This window comes from Sminthopsis crassicaudata, chromosome 4, assembly GCF_048593235.1.
Source record: "Sminthopsis crassicaudata isolate SCR6 chromosome 4, ASM4859323v1, whole genome shotgun sequence".
NCBI classification, from domain to species: Eukaryota; Metazoa; Chordata; class Mammalia; order Dasyuromorphia; family Dasyuridae; genus Sminthopsis; species Sminthopsis crassicaudata.
In genome coordinates, this window is record NC_133620.1 from 458,830,919 (window position 1) to 458,850,592 (window position 19,674).

Here is a 19,674-nt window from a genome sequence, read left to right on the forward strand (position 1 = left end):
ACCATCACCTTGGCTAACCCCACCCCCACTGTTCACATAACTGACATTAGCCGGCAGAGCAGGAAGCATCCTGGGCAATGTAATTTCCAGGCCTGGGAAGGACAACTCATTGATTGTGTCCTTATGGAGAGAGACCTTCCTGGAAGAGGGAAGTTGTGGTTAACACTCATTCTCACTGATGTGTAAAGGGCTGATACCAGACTGTCTGAGAGCAAGGTTTAATGGAAGAAGGGAGACACGGAGGAGGGAAGAAGGGAACAAGAACGAGAGTATCCAAGACAAACTCCTCACTGAAGGTTTGTTTCTAGTCTGCTGCTTTGGCTGTGATTAGAGGTTAATTAAACTGTTAATTGGAGGTGGTCCCTGGGGTCAGAGGTGTTGGGTTCAAACCTTCCTCTGACATTTCCTATGTGATTTTAGGGAACCATTTGAGCAATTCGCATTTATTAAGCACCTACCAGGTGCCGGGCACTGTGCTAAGTCTTAAATATGAGAAGGCAAAAGTGTACCTTTGAGGTATTCAACAATTATGGGTGTACAAGATCTATACAGCATCAATGGGAGGTAATCCCAGAGGGCAGGCACTGGCAATAGAGCAGACCACAGCCTCAGTTTCCTTATTGGTATAACCAGGGATTTGGACTCCCTGGCCTCCAGGGTTACTTCCTGCTCCAGGCCTATGATCCAATGGGAAGCCACCGGAGTCCTGGGGATCTCTAAGTCCCTGGGATGACTGTCTGCCCGGCGATGACCAATGAGCTATATAACGAACAGCAGTGAGGTGAGTGTCTAAATTGTTCTTATAGTGATGGATTATCCTGAGCCATCCACATCCGCAGAATCCCAGAAGATTGGAGCTTGAGAGGATCTTGGGGATTTCTGGTCTTTTAGTGCCCAACCTTTGCCAATACAAAGACTCCCTTTTAAACGTTAGCCAATGGAACCACAGGGTAGCAGTTATTAGTACCCACCGATGGAGAAAGTACCTAAGGACCAAAAGCTGCTACGAGTTCACTCATGTTTTTATGTGCATTTGTATCATATGAATCACAACAACATCTAGTAATATAACTCTGGGCAGGGCCTAGACTGGTTCTAGAGGCGGTTGGCTGAGTAAAGGTCAGCAGTAGAAGCATCCCACGTGCTTACAGATTCGAGGACCACTTGCTATGTGTTTGTGGAGCTTGAGGTCACAGGTTCAAGGCTGGGAGGCCTCTGGGAGTTGCCTCTGCTCAGCTTCCTCCTTTCTGTGGAAGAAAGAAATGGCTTGCTCCGTATTGCAGTGGTGGGGACAGGTTTTGAACTCAGGACTCGGTGACTCCGGGTGTGGTGTCCCTTTCTAGCCTCTTGGTCAACTTCATTTTGCAAAGGCCAGAGCCAAGGCCCAGGGAGGCCACGTTGTGTAGCCAAGGTCACGTAGCTAGTTGATGGCAGAGCTGGGACTCAACCCCCTTGTGCAGTTCACCTTCCCATCAGAATTGGCCTGGGGGGTTTCAGGTGAGTCTAAAGGAGGCCCCCAGAAAAGAAGGCTTTCTCTCCCACACTCGAAAGGCACTGGGGGGTGGTTTAGAAAGTTAGTGGAGAAGCCCTGCTTTCAATTCCGGGCCCAATTCCAGCCTGGCTGCCTCGTGACCTTGGGTAAGGGCTCTCTGCCTCAGTTTCCTCATCTGTAAAATGACGTAGGGGATTCCGGATATTCTAGCTGTAACCCCCGGACCCTCTCACGCAGGAAGCAGCCCGGGTTTGGTTTCTCCCTGCGGGGCTAACTCCCATCCCAGGGACACTGAGTCCCTGCGCGCCCTTTCTCCCCGTGACTCACGCTGCTCCTTTTCAGCCTCCAGCCCACGGATTGCACCTGTACCCATTGCTGGCGCACAATGAGCAGCCTCCCGGGAGGGCGGCTCGTGGGGGGTTCCCTTGTTTAGGAGCTCGAGCCACCTGGGCCGTACCCCAGCCAGCAGCCTGCGTGCGCGTGTTGGGGGGGGGGGGTTCGGGGCCCGCGGGGTGCACCCAGCCCGGCTCCGTCCCTTTAGCCGGAGGGGGCGCAGGATCTGCCCCGCGGCCCCGGACCCCGGGCGCGGGCCGTCCGGGCCGCAGGGCCCCGCTGGCTCGGCTCCTGCACGCTTCCCCTCGCCGCCCCCTGGGCTCCGTGTCAGGCTCAGCCCAGAGCGCGGACTGCATGAGGCTCTCCTAGGAGCGGAGAGCGGCGGCGGCGGCGGCACAAGCAGCGGCGGGGACGCGGCGGCGGCGGGCACCGCACCACTGCCTCCCCCCATCCTGGGACTCTAGCCCTTTAAATCTTATCCGCTCCCCAAACGGAGGCATCAGCCCCTTCTCATTAGCTCGCCGGCCGGCCGCGCTTCCCCGGCTCCTCGGCGATGGTTTGACAGACCCCCCCGAGCTCCCCGCGGGCCATGGATCCCGGACGCCTGTGCCCTGAGAGCAGCAGGAGGTATGAGCCGAGGAAGGAGGGGGGGCTCCGGACCTCCGGGTCCGGCTGCATGGGCGCTCCCCGGCCGCTCCCTCCCGCTTGCCTCCCGGGTCGGGTCGGTCCCCTCCCCACTTTGGGCTGAGTTGAGAGCCAGCCAAGTTTTCCCGGTTCGGGGCGTCTCTGGCCGCGTCCGGGTCCCGGCGCGGTTGCTGTGGCCGGGGGCCTCCCTAGCTCGCAAAGTCCTTCGGAAGTGTGTGTTGGGGGGGGGTGCTTCCTTCTAACCGGACTACCGCAAGAAGCTTTCCTCCGGGGGGGATCCCCTCCCTCTGCCGCTGAAAGGAAAGGGCATAACCCGGGCTCCTTCTACTCTGAGACCGTGACCTGCCACTCAGGCTGGCAGAAGTTGGGAGGCTGCTCTGCGGGATGGCCCCACTCGTCCCCTCCCTCTAAATGGCCTGGGGGGGCACACCCTGCCGGCTCGTTCCCCTCCCCCTCCTCTCCTCCGCCCCCCACGATGCAAAGGGCTTGGGAGCCGGGGGATCCCTTCCTCCGCGGCCCCTCAAAGAGTTCCGTGCTAATAAGGGCTTCTCAGAGGGAGGAGAGTCGGGTCTGCTCGGAGTGAGCCCAGCCGGCTTGTCCCGGGAGAGGATTTATCTTCCTTGTAAATTGCATTTTGTCAATTGCACCAGGTGGGCTTAGAACCGCTAGCTCTAAATCCCCAATTGTTTTTTTTGTTTTGTTTTGTTTTGTTTTGTTTTGTTTTCCTCCTGGACTATTTCTTCTAGGTGAAGTCTTTTTTTTCTTTCTTTTTTTTTTTTTTTTCTCCAGCACCCTCCCCTCCCCCCAATAAAGCTTTGAAATCTTGCCTGGTGTGACCACCCAGGCCCCGGGTGAAGTTAAGCCTTCTTCACTTAGGAAGGACTAAGTCCCTTGACTTTGGGGAGCCATTCACCTGATCTCTGCCCTTCCTTAAAGGCTGCCAGTTCCCAAAGGAGCAGCCCCTTGAGGATTTAAGCTCCCCAAGGCTATGGACAAAACCTCTTTGGACAATTAGGCAGTTTTGGAAGGGGATTGGGGTGTTGGGGGGGGGGGAGAAAGAGAGGAAGCAGCTGATCCACCCGGATGAGGATTTCGCCGGCAAGTTCCAGCCTGGAATGTCACAGGCTGTTTCCACCGGCGGTACAGTGGTCAGAGAGCGCGGCCAAATTCCTCCCAAACCCCGGGGAGGGGGATTAAACTTTCTCCCTGCCCCGGTGCCGCGAGCCCGTCCGGGAGCCTGGAAAGGCTGGGGGTGCTTTCCCCATATAATATAGCACACCGAGACCGCCTGGGAGCTCTCTAGTGAATGGAGAGAGATAATTCAAGGAATCCAAATGGAATCCTTGATGGGATTCGTAATCACTGCACCAGGCAGCCGAGGATTTGGGGGATCATTTGGGGAGCCCCAAACAAGGACCCCGACCAGGAGTTCTCTGCAAACAGGAGCCCGTGAAATCAGTATAAGCTGTTATTAAGTCCGAAGGGAAGGAGGGATGAAAGCTGCAGGAGTTAAGTGGTTTTATTTTATTCTTCAAGGTTTAAAATTTTTTTTTTTCCATTAGCTTTTCTCTGCTTAGGTTCCATTTTGTGGTCTGGTGATCTGTGTGTTATTTTCCTGGGTGTCTGGCTATCCAGGACACTGGGGAGGTCATTGGGAAAGTGATTTAATTAAGGCACAGGTGAGAAAGTAGATAGGCCATAGCCCAACCCCCACCCATATTCAAAGGTCCAGGCCACCAGATGGGGCACAGGTCACAGACTCTTAGCATCACAGGCTACATGTGTAGTGTAAAGATCATTGGCTTTGGAGTCTATGAGATCATGTATTTAGAGCTGGAAGGGACATTAGAGGTCAAAGAGTCCAGTGTCCTTATGTTTCAGATGAAGAAACTGAGGCACAGAGAGATGAACGTGATTGTCTATGTCACACAAATTATTAATTGTCAGAGGAAGGATTTAAATCTAGATTTAGAATTCTATCCTTCTATTCTATCATTAGAATGAGGGACAGTCCTGGTATCGTGGGCAGGAATAGATGACTTTTTTCTTCTCCCCTCCCCCCATCCCACACTCTTTCCTCCTTTCTAAAATTATGGATCTGATTTGCAGATCGGCAGTTTGGAACCCAGGGATTCCCTTTTTTGCTCTGCGCTGCCTCCATCTTTAGGCAATGAAGGTGCTTTGGGAGGAAACTTTACTCTTTGCCATCTGTTCCTGAACGACAGTGAACATCTCGGAGCCAACTTTTCCTATTTATTTCCTCCTATTGAGAGAATCAAAGAGGCCTGAGGGAAAATAATAGGCCCTTTAGAACTAGAAACAATAATATTAGTTGACATTTATATAGAGGTAGCTGGAAGGTTTATAAAACCCATTCCATATATTATTATCTCAGGTGATCCTGTGAATTAGGTTATTCTCTCCATTTTACAGAGGAGAAAACCGAGGCCCACCGAGAGCCCTGCCCATGGCCACATAGTGGATCACTAAGTTGTTCTATGACTTAGAATCCAGCTCTTCAGACCCCCAGAATCTTACTCGTCATTTCTCCAGTGGCGTCTTTTCCCTTGGGCCATTCCTGGCCTGGTCTAGATGTCTCTTATCAAAAAGATAGTGCCCATTAGTGACCCACAAATGGATAGATTTGTCCCTTTGCATTCATTTCTGTTTAAAACATAATGTTTTCTTGTTTATTTGAAAATTTAATAGATGGCTGCTGTCCTGCATAGGAGCTTTTAAGTACATCAAAATAATGCTCATTAGGCTAGTCTTAAAAAACCCACACAACAAACCAATAGACTCTTAGCCAATTATGATGTAATATCTATTGATGGACTAATGATTGTAGGACTGCAGCCTACAGTTAAATAAACACATAGGGCTGAGAAATTAATTTGAAGGCACAATGGACCCATTTTCTTTAAGATTAAAAAAGTCATCTAAGATGCCCAGGATATCAGGACGGTCCCTCAGAACCTCATGAGGGATAGAATTCTATCTTAACTATCCTAAACTCAGAATTGTAGAAATGGGTTCAACTCTGGGTTCTGTCACTTATCTTGAAGGAGCTGAGGCACTTAGCTTTCCTCAGTTTCCTTATATGTAAAGTGAGCTCATCCTCAGAATCCTTTCCAACTTTTGAATTTTGATCAGCAGAATATTAGCTGGTAGGTAGGTGGGCTTTCAGCACTTTGATGAAAGCAACTTTTGTGCTGTTTATTTAACACAGTGAATTGAGCACAGGTCCACTGGTCCTAGGAAGAAACTTACTTAGGTATAAAGAGAATCTGATTGTGGGGGAAAACTGAGTTTGACTCAAAGTGACCCACACAGCAGTATACATTTATACCAGACTCCCGTTGATTCCCAATCTGTCCTCTTGTGACACTGGTCAGAATGGGGAAATTATTTGCAATCTGTATTATTTGGAGAGCTTCACTACACTCCTTCCAGGACTAGCTTCTGTCTATTTCCCCTCTAGCCTAGAATAAGGGGTGCAGTCTGGGCTCTTCAGTCATAGCTTCTGCATTCACCTCCCAGTTGTGATACTTACATTCTAGGGCAAATTATGTCTGTCTGTCTGTCTCTCTCTCGCTTCTCTCTCTCTCTTTCTCTCTCTTCTTCTTCTTCCTTCTTCTTCTTCTTCTTCTTCTTCTTCTTCTTCTTCTTCTTCTTCTTCTTCTTCTTCTTCTTCTTCTTCTTCTTCTTCTTCTTCTTCTTCTCTCTCTCTCTCTCTCTCTCTCTCTCTCTCTCTCTCTCTCTCTCTCTCTCTGTGTGTGTCTCTCTCTCTGTCTCTCTCTCTCTGATTCTCTCTCTCTCTCTGATTCTCTTTCTCTCTCTCTCTCTCTCTCTCTCTCTCTCGCTCTCTCTCTCTCTCTCTCTCTCTCGCTCTCGCTCTCTCTCTCTCCTATGTATTCTTGTGGGACTTAGTCTCCCACCTCCTCAATCCTTCCTTTAGCATTTATCAATATGGCAACTGGGCTTGGAGCAAGTAGACTGATGCTTTTACCTAAAACCCTTAATATCTTTGCACTCATGGACAAGACACACACTCCATAGTAGGCACAGACAAGGTAGACTCTCTAAAGGAGGTAGAGATGAAATGAGTCTCTGAGGGGTAAGTGGGATTCAAAAAGGTATTGATGAAATGGAAGAGATTCTGGAGTATTTTGGATGGGATGAGTTGAACAGATGTATAGAATAAATCAGACTTTAGGGATAGATTAATGTGGTTAGAGTGGAAAGTTCATGGTGGGAAGTAATAAAAGTTAATTTGGAGCTAGATAGGGCAGAGCTTTGAATGCCAAGGCTAAAAAAAGATGACTTTTTTATCCTGAAAGTTGTGAGAAGGGATGTAACAAGATGAAAATTGCGTTTTAAGAGTAGTCTGCCATTGACATATGGACTGGGATGAAACCTTGGGGAAAGAATCAAAACAGAATACTAGTATAAAAGCCTAGTCAGGAGGTGATGGCTAGTGTGGATAGAGTAGTAGACAGGAAAGTGGGGTCAAACCTCATCTCAGACACTGCCTGGCTAGTGACCTTGGAAAACCATTCAACCTCTCTGTGCCTCAAGTTTCCTCACCTATAAATAAAAGATTGGACTTTAAAAATCTCTTTGATTTCTATGATTTTATAACTTGAGCTTAAAGACAACAGTAATGGAAATGGCCAGGTGTGATGAATCTATGATCTTATCCACTTCTTCAAATGGGTGTAGATCACCACCCATTTATACTTTCTTATCCTGCATCACCCTTGTCCATTTTGTCCCATAAGTCTTCTGAAGCAGAAGTGGGAGGAGCATGCTGTGGTTCTGACCTTGGACCTTCCTTCACATCCCTTGACTTGTATGGATGCCAATGGAACATAATAGCTATCCATACATTATCTTTTAGTTTTTGATGCATGATCTAATCCGATCTAGTCGTGCAGCTCTTTTACTTTTTTTTGAAGGGGAGATGTCTCCTAATTTTACTCTTTTTTTTTGTATTTTGAGTTTACTCAAATCTACCATTCAACTAAATTTTATTAAAATTTAAAAAAAATTACTGAGCACTACAATTGTAGTGAGCATCACCCTAAGCAAAAATAAAACATTTCCTGCTCTCAAGAAGCTTATATTTTATAGGGGAAATAATATATACACAGATAAAGATCTATAAAGAAAATACCAAATCATTTCAAGGGGGAGGGAACTCTAAACAGTCGAGGAAGGGCAGGAAAATCTCTCATGTAAGAGGTCTCTTCTGAGCTGGGCTGTGAAGGGAGCCAGAGATTCCAGAAGTAGAGCTGAGGAGAGAGTATATTCCAGACAAGAAAGACCCGTTGCACCAAAGCTCCAAGACAGATGGGATGTTATATAAGGGAGATAGTTAGCAGATCTGGTTGACTGAAATAGAGAGTGAATGAAAGGGAAAGATGCTTTGATGGGGCTGGTGATAGGAAATAATTCTGGAATCGAAGTGGGAGCCATCTATGCCAAGCTGAGGATTTTGTAGTTTATCTTAGGGGAAATGTGGAGCCATTAAATATTTTTGGGTGGCCATTGAGATGATCAGATATGTGAATATCGCTTTGGCAGCTGTGAAGGGGATGGATCAGAGATAAGAGCCTGGAAGCAGGAGGCCAATTAAAGGGCTATTGCAATCATCTTGATGAGAGGAGACAAGGGCCTGAACCTGAGAAGAGATTGTATGAGTGGAGAGAAGAGGACAGATGTGAGAGATGTTGAGTCAGTAAAGGTGATGGGACTTGGTAACTAACTGGGCATGAGGTGTGAGAAAGAGCGAAGGGCAAAAATAGCTCCAAGGTTATGAATTGGACTGATAGGAAGAATGCTTGTGCCCTCACCATACGCCTGTTAGTTGTACTTTGGGTGACTCAGAACTAGAATTTTTCAAAGACCAGCCATGCGGGATCATTAGAAATTTTTTGTTATTTATTTATTTATTTATTCATTTATTTGTTTGTTTGTTTATTTATTTTATGCCTGATTCTTCATAATCCCTTTTGGGAAAAATGCTGGAGCAATTGGCCATTTCCTTCTCCAGCTTATTTTATAGATGAGGAAACTGAGGTAAATGGAGTGAAGTGACTTATCCAGGGGGAGACAGATGGTGTCTGAGGTCACATTTGAACTCAGGTCTTTCTGACCTCAAATCTGGCTCTTAATCCACTGTGTCACCCAGCTGTCATTGTATCAGAAGACTATAGAGTATAAAAAGATGGGGCATTGCTGATTGGTCTCTGTGGTTAAAAGTACCACAACTTTCCAAAGGCAATTCAACCTGTTCTCCTCCATCTATTCGGAGCCCAGTACATTGTTCTACCTCAGTGTCTGTTTAAGATAAATGTAATAATTGTAGTTCTGTGGAATGATTTTCTAACTGGACTAGTCTGGACAATGGGCATTTTTTCATCCACTTGCTTTTTCCTGTGTGAATGGATAGATTATGATTATAGATCTTGTTTAGGAGCCTTGTTAATATTCTAGAGGTTGATGCAAATAGCATAAGGCTATCTGAAAAGCTGAACATCTGGAAGAGCTCATCATCTATAAGAAATTCCTCTTTGACTTGGCTTCCATGGTGGATACTCTCATTAACATTTATCAAGTCCCTTTAATATGCCAGGCATTGTGCCAGGCACTACCTCATTTTCTTTCTTTCAATAACTTTGTGGGATAGGTGCTATTTTTATCCCCATTCCATGGTTGAGGAAACGGAGGCAAACAGAACTTAAATGACTTAGCATCACACAGTAATTAAGTTAGTCAGATTTAACTTATTGACTTTAGGCCAACAAACTATTTGCTATGTTATTAGGTGCCCCTATTTTTTCTAGTTGTTTGTACCCCATTTTGTAAAGTTGACTTTTTGAACCCAAGAGAAAATCTTTGCATTTATCTTTATTAAATTTCATCCTATTGGATTGGATCCTGACATTTTCAGTACATGAACTATCTTCCCCAGCTGAAAAATCTGATAACCTGTCATCTATGATTTTATCCAAGTCACTTATAAAATGCTGAATCTTATAGGGTAAATATAGATCTCTGGAGAACTCCACTGGAGACTTCATTTAAGACTGATATCTAATCGTTAATAATTGATTTTGTCCATTTAATCACTCCCTAATCTGCCTGATTGTACTATCATATATCCCACGTCTTCTCATCTTTGCCATGAGAGCATGAGAAACTCTGTTAAGTTCCTTGCTGAAATCTAAATAAACCATCTCTACACCTTCCCTGATCAATAAGTACAATAACTGTCAAAGAAAGACATAGGGTTAGTTTTGCATAGCCTATTCCTCACAAAGAAACGTTGACTCTTTGTATGATCACTGCTTCCTTTTTTTGCTGTAACATTAATCATCTCTTTAATAATACATCCTAGAGTTTCCCCAGAAATCAAAGCCAATCTCTCTAGTGTATAGTTTGCAGGTTTAATTTCCTTCTAGGCTTTGAAAACTCTATTTGGTGATCACTTTTTGACTTCTCTGCCCTCTGCTTTCTCAAATAATGAGAATTTGAATGGCCTTTCCTAAGCAAATCTCCTCTATTTGTGATGAAGCCACAGAAAGATTCTTGTGGAAATCTAATGAAAAGGGAAGGGTGGAACTTTAGGTATGGCTCCATGATTTCATTTATGCCAGTTGGTGAACTAGGGTGAATGGAATGAAGGCATCTAGGCCTCAGTGTCATAAATTGAATATTGGACTTGAGAGAGAAATCTCACCTTAGACACTTACCTATTGAGTGATCCTGGGTCAATCACTCCAGCTCCATCAACCTCATTTTCCTTGTTTGTAAAGTGCTGATAATAATAACTTATCTCACAGGTTATTGAGGGTGTCCATTAAATGAACACATGTCAGCTCAACTCCCATCTTCTGCAGGAGTCCTTTCCTTGTTTCTTTGGCTACTGGCATCTTTCCCTCTGTGATTGCCTCTGTCTATTATGTGTACATTTTTAATGGGCCTAATTTTTTTTTTAGATAATATATGTACAGCATAACGCAAACTTTATTTTTTTATTATAGCTTTTCATTTACCAGATATATTCATGGGTAATTTTTCAGCATTGACAATTGTAAAACCTTTTGTTCCAACTTTCCCCTCCTTCCCCCCACCCCCTCCCTCAGATGGCAGGTTGACCAGTACATGTTAAATATGTTAAAGTATAAATTAAATACAATATATGCATACATGTCCAAACAGTTATTTTGCTGTACAAAAAGAATCAGACTTTGAAATAGTGTACAATTAGCCTGTGAAGGAAATCAAAAATGTAGGTGAACAAAAATAGAGGAATTGGGAATTCTATGTAGTGGTTCATAGTCATCTCCCAGAGTTCTTTTGCTGGGTGTAGCTGGTTCAGTTCATTACTGCTCTATTGGAACTGATTTGGTTCATCTCATTGTTGAAGAGGGAATGGGCCTAATTCTTTGCCCATTGTCTTTCCCATTAGAAAGTGATCTTCTTGAGGTCAGGACTTGTTTTTGCCTTTCATTTTATCCTAAGTGCTTAGCACTTAGTGAGGGCTTACTAAATGTAAAGCTAAAGCACTTTGAAACGTTAAAACACTATATAAATGTGTTATTTATTTATTTATATTTATAATATATAATATTTACAATATATATAATATTACATATTTATACATATATAATATACAACATAAGTAAATATATATTTATAATATTTAGCTATTATATTATGGGAAAAGAAATTGAATTACAGTGAAAAGTGAAAGGAAATGGTTTCCCCAGGTGTATTCAAAGTACCTGGCAGAACCTAGACTAGAACTCAAGTCTTTTTTCTCCTCCTACTCCATTTTTATTTAATGATGATGAGCATAATTATCATTGATATCTGCTTTAAGGTTCCCATTTTACATTCATTACTCATTTGCTTTTTAGAACAATCCTGGGAGGTAGGAGCAATTGTTATTCTCATTTTACAGATGGATAAGCTGAGGCTAAGAGAATAATGACTTGCTCAGGATCACTCAACCAATATGTGTCTCTCTTCTCTTTATTGAACAATTCCTTTCATCTCTGTAAAATTGAGGAGGTTGGAATAGACATCCTTTATGATCCTTTTTAGCTTTAAATATGAAAAGACAGGGAAAAATAAAGGCGTGATTTCCATCCTGGAGAAGCTTTTGCATTAGCTTGGGCTGATTTCTTTTCTTTCTTTTTTCTTTAAGCCCGAACCTGCTAATTTGCAGGGTTTGAAATTGTGCCAGAATCACTGTTGTCCAGTACTGAGGGTGGTTTGGAGTGAGCCATCTGCCCAATCCCTATAAACCAATCCCAACCTCCTTTGTGCCGCTGTAGGAACCCAAGTGAGGCCAGAAGAGCTGGAAGTCTAATTTAGGGTGTCTGAGGCTTTAAGGAAGCTCAGTGTGTTTGGTATCTTAATATTCCTCCTACCCCTTAATGGTGGGAGGAATTTCAAGGGACTGGAACACCCAAACAGCAGTTGGGAAGCACCACATTGACAATCGTTAATGGAGACCAGCTCAGGGAAACATCTCTTCCCCCCCTGTCCTCCCCAAGATGCCAGTTGGGCGTGACCCAAGGTTTATGACTTCAGCATATTTGATTTCTTAGAGCTCAGAGCATATGTCAAGTGAATTCTGTGTCTTTGGCAGGTTATTACACATTGAATTAGTATGATAAAATAAAAACTCTAATAAAACTGTACCGCACTCTTAAATTGTTAAAATTTATTATCAAATGTGCATAGTTATTAACTGATTTCCCATGGCTGGTGCTTGCCCAAGTGCCGAGCCAGGGAAGATGAAAAGTAACTGTCAGTGCAAGGCAGAGATGTTGCTTTTGGAATTCCCAAGAGATTCTCAAATGGGGCAGCCAGTACCTCATTTGGATCTCTCATCTCCGACTGGGGGACTCAGCATGATACAGTGGAAAATGCCTGCAGCTTTAGAGTTACAGGACTTTAATTCAGTTCCCATCTCTGACATTCATTGCCTTCAGAACCTTGGTCAGATCATGCTGATCCTCTCTGCTCCTTAACGTGCACACGTGTGAAAATAAGGGGGCAGGATTAGAAGGATTCTAAGACTCCTTCAAACTTTACATCTCGGATCCTGTGCCTGGCTCCTTTATAGTCACTGTCAGTTGTTTTCCCAAGTTATCATGCATTTGCCATCTCTCTACAGCTTATTGTACAGCTTATTTCTCATGCCTAGAATTTTCAAAGCCTTGTCTTCCACCAAAACTAAGCTTGAATCTCTTGATTTATGAAGCCTCTCAACTTCAAATTGCATACGATCTACTTGTCTTTGTGTATGCTGTAGATGCACAGTTGAATGTAGACTCCTTGAGGGTAAGGAATGGCTTCGGTTTTTGTACTCCTGGTACTTGGAACATAGCATATCCTTAACAAATGCTTGTCAAATTAATGAGTGGCTCCAAGGAAAAGAGTGCTGGATTTGGAATAAAAGGATCTGAGTTCTGCTTAATTCTTGTGTAGCTTTGGGTAAATCCCTTAACCTTGGGTCTAAGATTCCTTCTTTGTAAAATGAGGGGGTTAGATCACATGGTTTCTGAGATCCCTTCTAATTTGAGCCTGTGATTGCCTGTGAATCTCTCACTGAATTTTAGAAGGTAAACTTTACCTTCAAAGCTACAAAGAACTTTGCCCTATGGGATATTGAATCATCTCTCTATTTTCCATTGGGACATAGGGAGTCACCTCTTTGAGGTGAGAGGGATGTGGTATCAGCCAATAGGGTTCAGTTTGGATCTAATCCAAACAAACCACTATGCTCTCATTCCCATGGTTACTGAAGTAACATAAGGCAGGTTTAGGCAGGTTTTCTGTCTCTCTTCTCTCGATTCTGTTTTCCCCTTTTGAACATTGCCCTTTGGTGACATCCCTCCTTCCCTTTGTTACTTATCCCCATGGTGTTACTGATTGTTACCCAAAATATTGGCGTTTCAAAATGTACCTTGATCTACTTGATTGTTCCTAGTATATAGACTTTTGCTTCCTTGGTCAAAGCTACCTTTGATCTTTGTTCCACCTGTGCCAAAATTTATTGGTGGGTGGGTAGGGGAGAAGCCCCAGAAGGTTAGTTTCCTCCTGGGTGGGAGTTGCTTCTGCTCTTGGTGACCTTCCAGGAAAAACCCCACTCGGTCACCCCTTTCAATGTCCTTGGTCACCCATTTCAATGTCTAACCACCTTTCTCAGGATAGCACAAAACTAGAAGTGAGAGTTAACATCCCAGGTGACAGAATCAGGATCAAAACAGATCTCCAAAGGCCACAGTTTTGGACTGGGCCCTAGAATTGTCAGCAATAGATAATAACCATTTATTAAATACTACTCACGTATCAGACACTGGTAAGTGCTGGTCATTCCGATACAAAAAGAGAAATGATTCTTGCCTTCAAGGAGTTTGCAACCTAGACCAAGCTGAAAAGATGGAGGAATATGAAGCTATAGAGCTCCATCTTTCTGTTGGGAAGCTTTGTTGGACAGTGGAAAGAGTTGTAGACTGGACTTCAAATCCAGCTTCTGATGCTTCCTCGCAATGGGACATCACAAAGTCTTTCTGGGTTATGGTTGTCTCCTTTGTTAAATGGAGGCAGCAGCACTTTGAATTGCCTATCTCCAAGAGTTACTGTGGGACTTAAGTGAGATAATGGATTATAAAGTCCTTTGTCAGCTTAATATTAGCTATAATTACTAGTGAAGACTGAATATTGGTGCCTACGGTTTTATTGAAATTGAATCCATTCACCATTGTGAATCATCCTCTCTTCTACTCTGTCCACTACCCTGGCTAAAGCAACGAGGAAGCCAAGGACAAAGTGTGGACAAGGCTAGGGCAATGAGTTTTGACTGTTCGGACTCCTACAGGCACCAACCCAATTTCTTTCCGACCTTGGGCGTGGAGAAACATGCTGATGTTGCATCGTGATAGTGTAGACATAAACAATAACTAGATTATACTGTCATATTAAAAAATGTCCTATAGCCTAGCTCCAGTTATGGCATTCTACTCAACAAATCCCAGTGCTTTTCTATTGACTATTAAGTGAAATTCAGGGCCCTCCCCCATCCCTTGTTTTCAAAGCTCACTATAACGTGTTGTCGACTTTCTTTTTCAGTATTGCCTCCCACCCATCTAAGAATCTCAAAGTTGGATAGGACGTCAGATACCATCTGGTCCCAATCCATTCTTGAAAAAGAATCTCCCTCTGGAACCTCAATAATGTGCCATCCAGCATTCTCTTGAAGATTGGATACTCACTAGCTCCTGGAGCAGCCCATTTCACTTTAGGGATTGTCATCATTTAGAAATTGTCTTAAAGTTAAGAAAAGAATCTACCTCTCTATTTCTACCCATTATTCCTAATTTTGTCCTTTTGGGTCAAGCCCAGCAAGACCAACTCTCCTACATATCAAGTCCCTTCAAGCTAACATATATCTCCTCAGTTTTTTCTTCTCCAGAATTAACATTCCCAGTTCTTCCAACCAGTCCTTATAAGCCATGAACATAAGCTTTTATAGCATTCTGGTCCCTGTTCTCTGGATGCTTCCCAATTTATCAGTCTTTTAACCTCAAATGCAGTGTTTAGGACTACACATAATGCTCTTGATGAGTGCATAGTAGGACAGGACCCTGGATGCTTCCCAATTTATCAGTCTCTTACCTCAAATGTGGTCTTCAGGACTACACATAATACCCTTGATGAGTGCATAGTAGGACACCCTGGATGCTTCCCAATTTATCAGTCTTTTACCTCAAATATAGTGTTTAGGACTACACATAATGCTCTTGATGAGTGCATAGTAGGACAGGATTACTCCCTCTCTCAGCCTGGACACCCTACCTCTCTTTCTAGAGTCCAAGACTGCATTCATTTTCTGACTGCCATATCTCCTGACTTACAATGAGCTAAGAGTCCATTAAAACCTTCACTTTTTTTTCAGATGAACTGCTTTATAACCACGTAAAGGTGATTTTAAAAAAATCCAAGTGTCTTGAATTTTATCTTAGATTCAGGTCAATGTTTTAGCTCAAAGGTATTTAACTTGGAGTCTGCGAATCTCTTCAAAACATTTTGATAACTGTGCTTCAGTATAATTGGTTCTCTTTGTAATCCTCTATATTTTTATTTTATGCTTTAAAATCATGATTCAGACAAGGGGGTCCATAGACTTTTCCAGATTGCCAAAAGACTCCATTGCACAATATCCATGAAGAACTTCTCTCAGCCTGCTAAGATCTTTCTGGGTACAGACTCTGTCAAACCATGTGGTAGTTGTCTCTGCCAGCTTGGTGCCATCTACAAACTCTCTGTACCTGTTCTATATTCCACCCAAAGAACAATTCATTGCTCCATGAATACACTCTACTCTTCCTCACCTTTGCTTTATTCCAGTGTCCTCCCTTTTTAGCTCTGTCTATTTAGACTCTGCTTAGTTTTTAAAACCCGGCTCCAATGCCACTTTCTCCAAGGAAAATCATTGGTTATCTGTTCGATCACATCTAAACTCTTCTGCCTCTTTTCTGTATTTTATGGTTCTTTTGCCTTACACATATAGAGGTTGTGTTTCTATCCTCTCCCTTTATTTCACCAACACCTTTTCAAAAAAGCCCATTTACTCCAACCTAGGATCTCCTATAGAATCTAGCATAGAAGTTGGTATGGTTAAGCATTCAAAAATCATTGGTTGTACTGAACACAGAGAAGAGGTTGGAATCAATCATCCAGGTTGGCTACAATCGTATTTTCTCTAAATATGGCCAACAAAGCTTCAGAGAGATAGACTGAGGCATCCTGAAGAAGTTCAGCCTTTAATATGCTCTCTTACTGGCTCCCAGGAGACACTATCAATTCACCAAGAGTCTGCTCACGTCCTTTATAATCCAGGAGGCTGGAGGAGACTGTATCAATGCCGAGCTGGGTTCCTGAGCCAAAGTCATCCGAAAGAATGATGATCTTTTCTGGACTAGGGAACAATATTTTTGGATGACTAGGAGATTGTTCCAGCCTCCTAATTTTTTTCAAAGGAAATCTTGAGGTGAAGGAACTCAAGGGGTTCAGTGTGATGTATCCATATCAAATGAGGAATGAGGTAGAACAGTGGGGGAAAATACTGGATTTATAGGCGGAAGACCTGAGTCTGAATCTCATCTCCATCCTTTGCCAGCTATGACCTTGAAAGTCATTTCATCGCTCTGAACATCAGTTTCCTCATATGTAAAATCAAGTTGTTGAGCCATTTGGTCCTGAATTGATTTTTTCTGTCTATTAGGAAGCCTCTCTTCTTTGTAGTAGATTTGGCATATTGGGTTAATTAAGCAACGAGGTACTTTAGGTTGAGAACTGGGCTTTCTTTTTGTATTCAACAGTGGGAAATAAAAATAGAAGCTGGCATTTATATAGTGTTTTAACAATTACAAAGCATTTTACATTTATTATTTTATCTTTTCCTTATGACAGTCCCATGAGATATTAAGGCTCACATTTTATAGATGAGCAAATAAATGGAGCTTCAGAAAAATTGAATAACTTGCCCAGGATTAGACAATTAGTGTGGGATTTGACTATATCAGCTACTCCAAATCCAGCCCTTTAAACACCATGGCACACTGTATCTCTAAAGAAGGACAGGGCTGGGCCCATAGGTGGGTGGGGATCCTTGTGGCCGCAGGACCCCTGGTTGGAAGATTTTGGGAGCGTTCTCAGGCTGTTGTTGGACAGGATGCTTCTTGGCCATGGTTTCTGACAGTAATCCCCATTAATGAAGCCTGTGTGACTAATGAACACCGAGTGCTCAGGAAGAGCTTTTTGGTTTTCTGAGTCCCACGCCAAGGTTGCCACCAAAAAGAGAATAAGCATTTAGAAAATAATTACACATCTGGACGAATCTGTTTCAGTCTACTGGCTGGAATATAATCAAATTAAAATATAATGAATACATTCAAACACACAATGCCTGATTAAGTAGTCACTTAGGAACAGGAATTTCCTGAAAAAGGAAGCAGGTTGCTAACCAGGGCTATAGTCTGTGAAAATCTGGGTTCCAGAAGCCCTTGGGAATAGAAAATCGCAACACGATTGTAATTTATCTTCTTGTCACTTTTCATTTCTGTCCTAATTTACTCCCCCCTGATCCCTGCCTCCTCCCCCAGTTTCAGTCTGTTTTGGGTAATGTAGGCATGCTGGGTAGCTTAAAAATCATGCTTTTATTTTTCAGAATTGAATCCATTCCAAAATGTGCACCTACTATGTGCAAGGCACTATATTAGAAAGTGTAGGTGTGAGGGGGTACAATGACAGTTTCTATCCTCACGAGGCTTACTTTCCATTGAGGGATACAGAAGAGTATGACCATCTGGGGCAACCATTAGTGAATGATTGAGGAACAATCATTAGTAAATGATTGAATGACAATCATTTACTAATCCCCTACTATGTGCCAGCCAAAATGCCGAGCAGAGGGGGGAAAAAGACAAAGATGAAGTTGTCCTTGTCCTTTGTCAAGGAAGACAATGCATACACACATATACACATAGGACAGGAGACAACAAACATATATATATACAGACATTATACTCACATACTTCTACACAAACACAAAACATATCTACACAATATTCCTACACATATACACATACAAACGACATATATAATGACAAGAAATATATGCATAAACACATGAACATACACACATACACATACATTATATATCTATTATACTCACATACATATATACAAACACAAAACATTCACACAATAGTAATACATATATATGCATATACTTACATACGTAATGGCAGGAAACATCAAATATATATATACATACACACATATATATATCTCTTATACTCACATATATATATATATATATATATATATAAAACACAATTACAAAACATTTCTACACAATATTTGCACACATACATGATAATCTACATATGTATAGACAGGAAACACCAAGCATGTACATATAGGTGTAAACACACACATACACATATATACATACACACATCATAGATCTATTAGATTCACATACGTATCCACAAAACATATCTACACAGTATTAACACACATAGACACGTACTTACATATAATGACAGGATGCATCAAACATATATACATACATACACATATATATCTCTTATACTCACATACATATGCACAAACACCTACATATAAACTGACAGGAAACAACAAACATATATACATATATGTGTAAACACATATACATGGATACACACATATAAGTATATAGAAAATAAATACAAGGTCATTTGGGAGGGAGAAAAAAAAGGGAGGGCACAAATGTGGAAGATTGGGAAGAGTTTCATGTAGAAGGAGGTTATCTCAGTTGTTTGTCCTTCATTCTCAAAGATGACCGTAACATCAGGGAGGTGATGTCATGACTTACAAGTGAGTTGGTTTTAAGTAAGGGGGGGCGGCTTTTCTCAAGTCATCTGGGTTCAGTGGCCAAATACAGAGCTGGACAACTGGAGAAGGCCCTGGATGCAGTGGGAGACCTGGGCCTTTTTAAGCTCAGGTCTTTCCCAGGCCTTGGGCTAAGCTCTAAGAGGAAGAAGTGAAGAGAAAATGGCTTCCACTCATGGAGGATGGATGACCAGGGCAAAGACCCAAAGATGGGAGATGTAGACTTGCGAGTCAGCAATAGCAAGTGTTGCCTAGGCTGTGCAATGTATAAATGGGGGGATATTCCATAAGATGGGGAAGGGTAGATGAGGGCTGAATTATGAAGGGGGTTAAAATGCCTAAAAGAGGCTTTAAGGTATTTGACTTTAGAGGAAGAGGAAGCTGTGGGAATCTCCTGAGCAGTGGGGTGATTTAGTACTACTTGGGATTTGGGAGCACCATTTTGGTAGCCGAGTGGCTGGATGGAGAAGACAAGGTTCCCCAGAGCAGCTGAGCATTGAAGGCAGACAAAGTTGGGAGGTGGAGATGAGGAGGATGGACTTTTGAATTCAGAGGGCAGCTGGGCTGTGTTTCAGAAGGGGCCAAGCACAAAATGGAGTGGAAAGTTAAGTGTGAGCCTGCCGAAGGAGGCTGTATTTTGTCCTGCGGACAATGGAAAGCCACTGAAAGCTTTTAGTCAGGAGAATATTATGGTCAGACCAGTGCTTTGGGAAGGCATGGAGGGTGGATTGGAAAAGGCA

General features: G+C 43.0%; 1 protein-coding gene across 1 annotated transcript in view; it reads left to right on the forward strand.

Annotated features, from left to right (window-relative positions):
* Window positions 1-2,220: 2,220 nt before the first annotated feature.
* The window catches only part of CALN1 (calneuron 1), a 447,751-nt gene continuing 430,297 nt past the window's right edge, over window positions 2,221-19,674 (forward strand). Inside the window, exon 1 of the mRNA XM_074263986.1 lies at window positions 2,221-2,452. The gene's annotated coding sequence lies outside the window, so the exon portion shown is untranslated. The remainder of the gene's footprint in view (window positions 2,453-19,674) is intronic.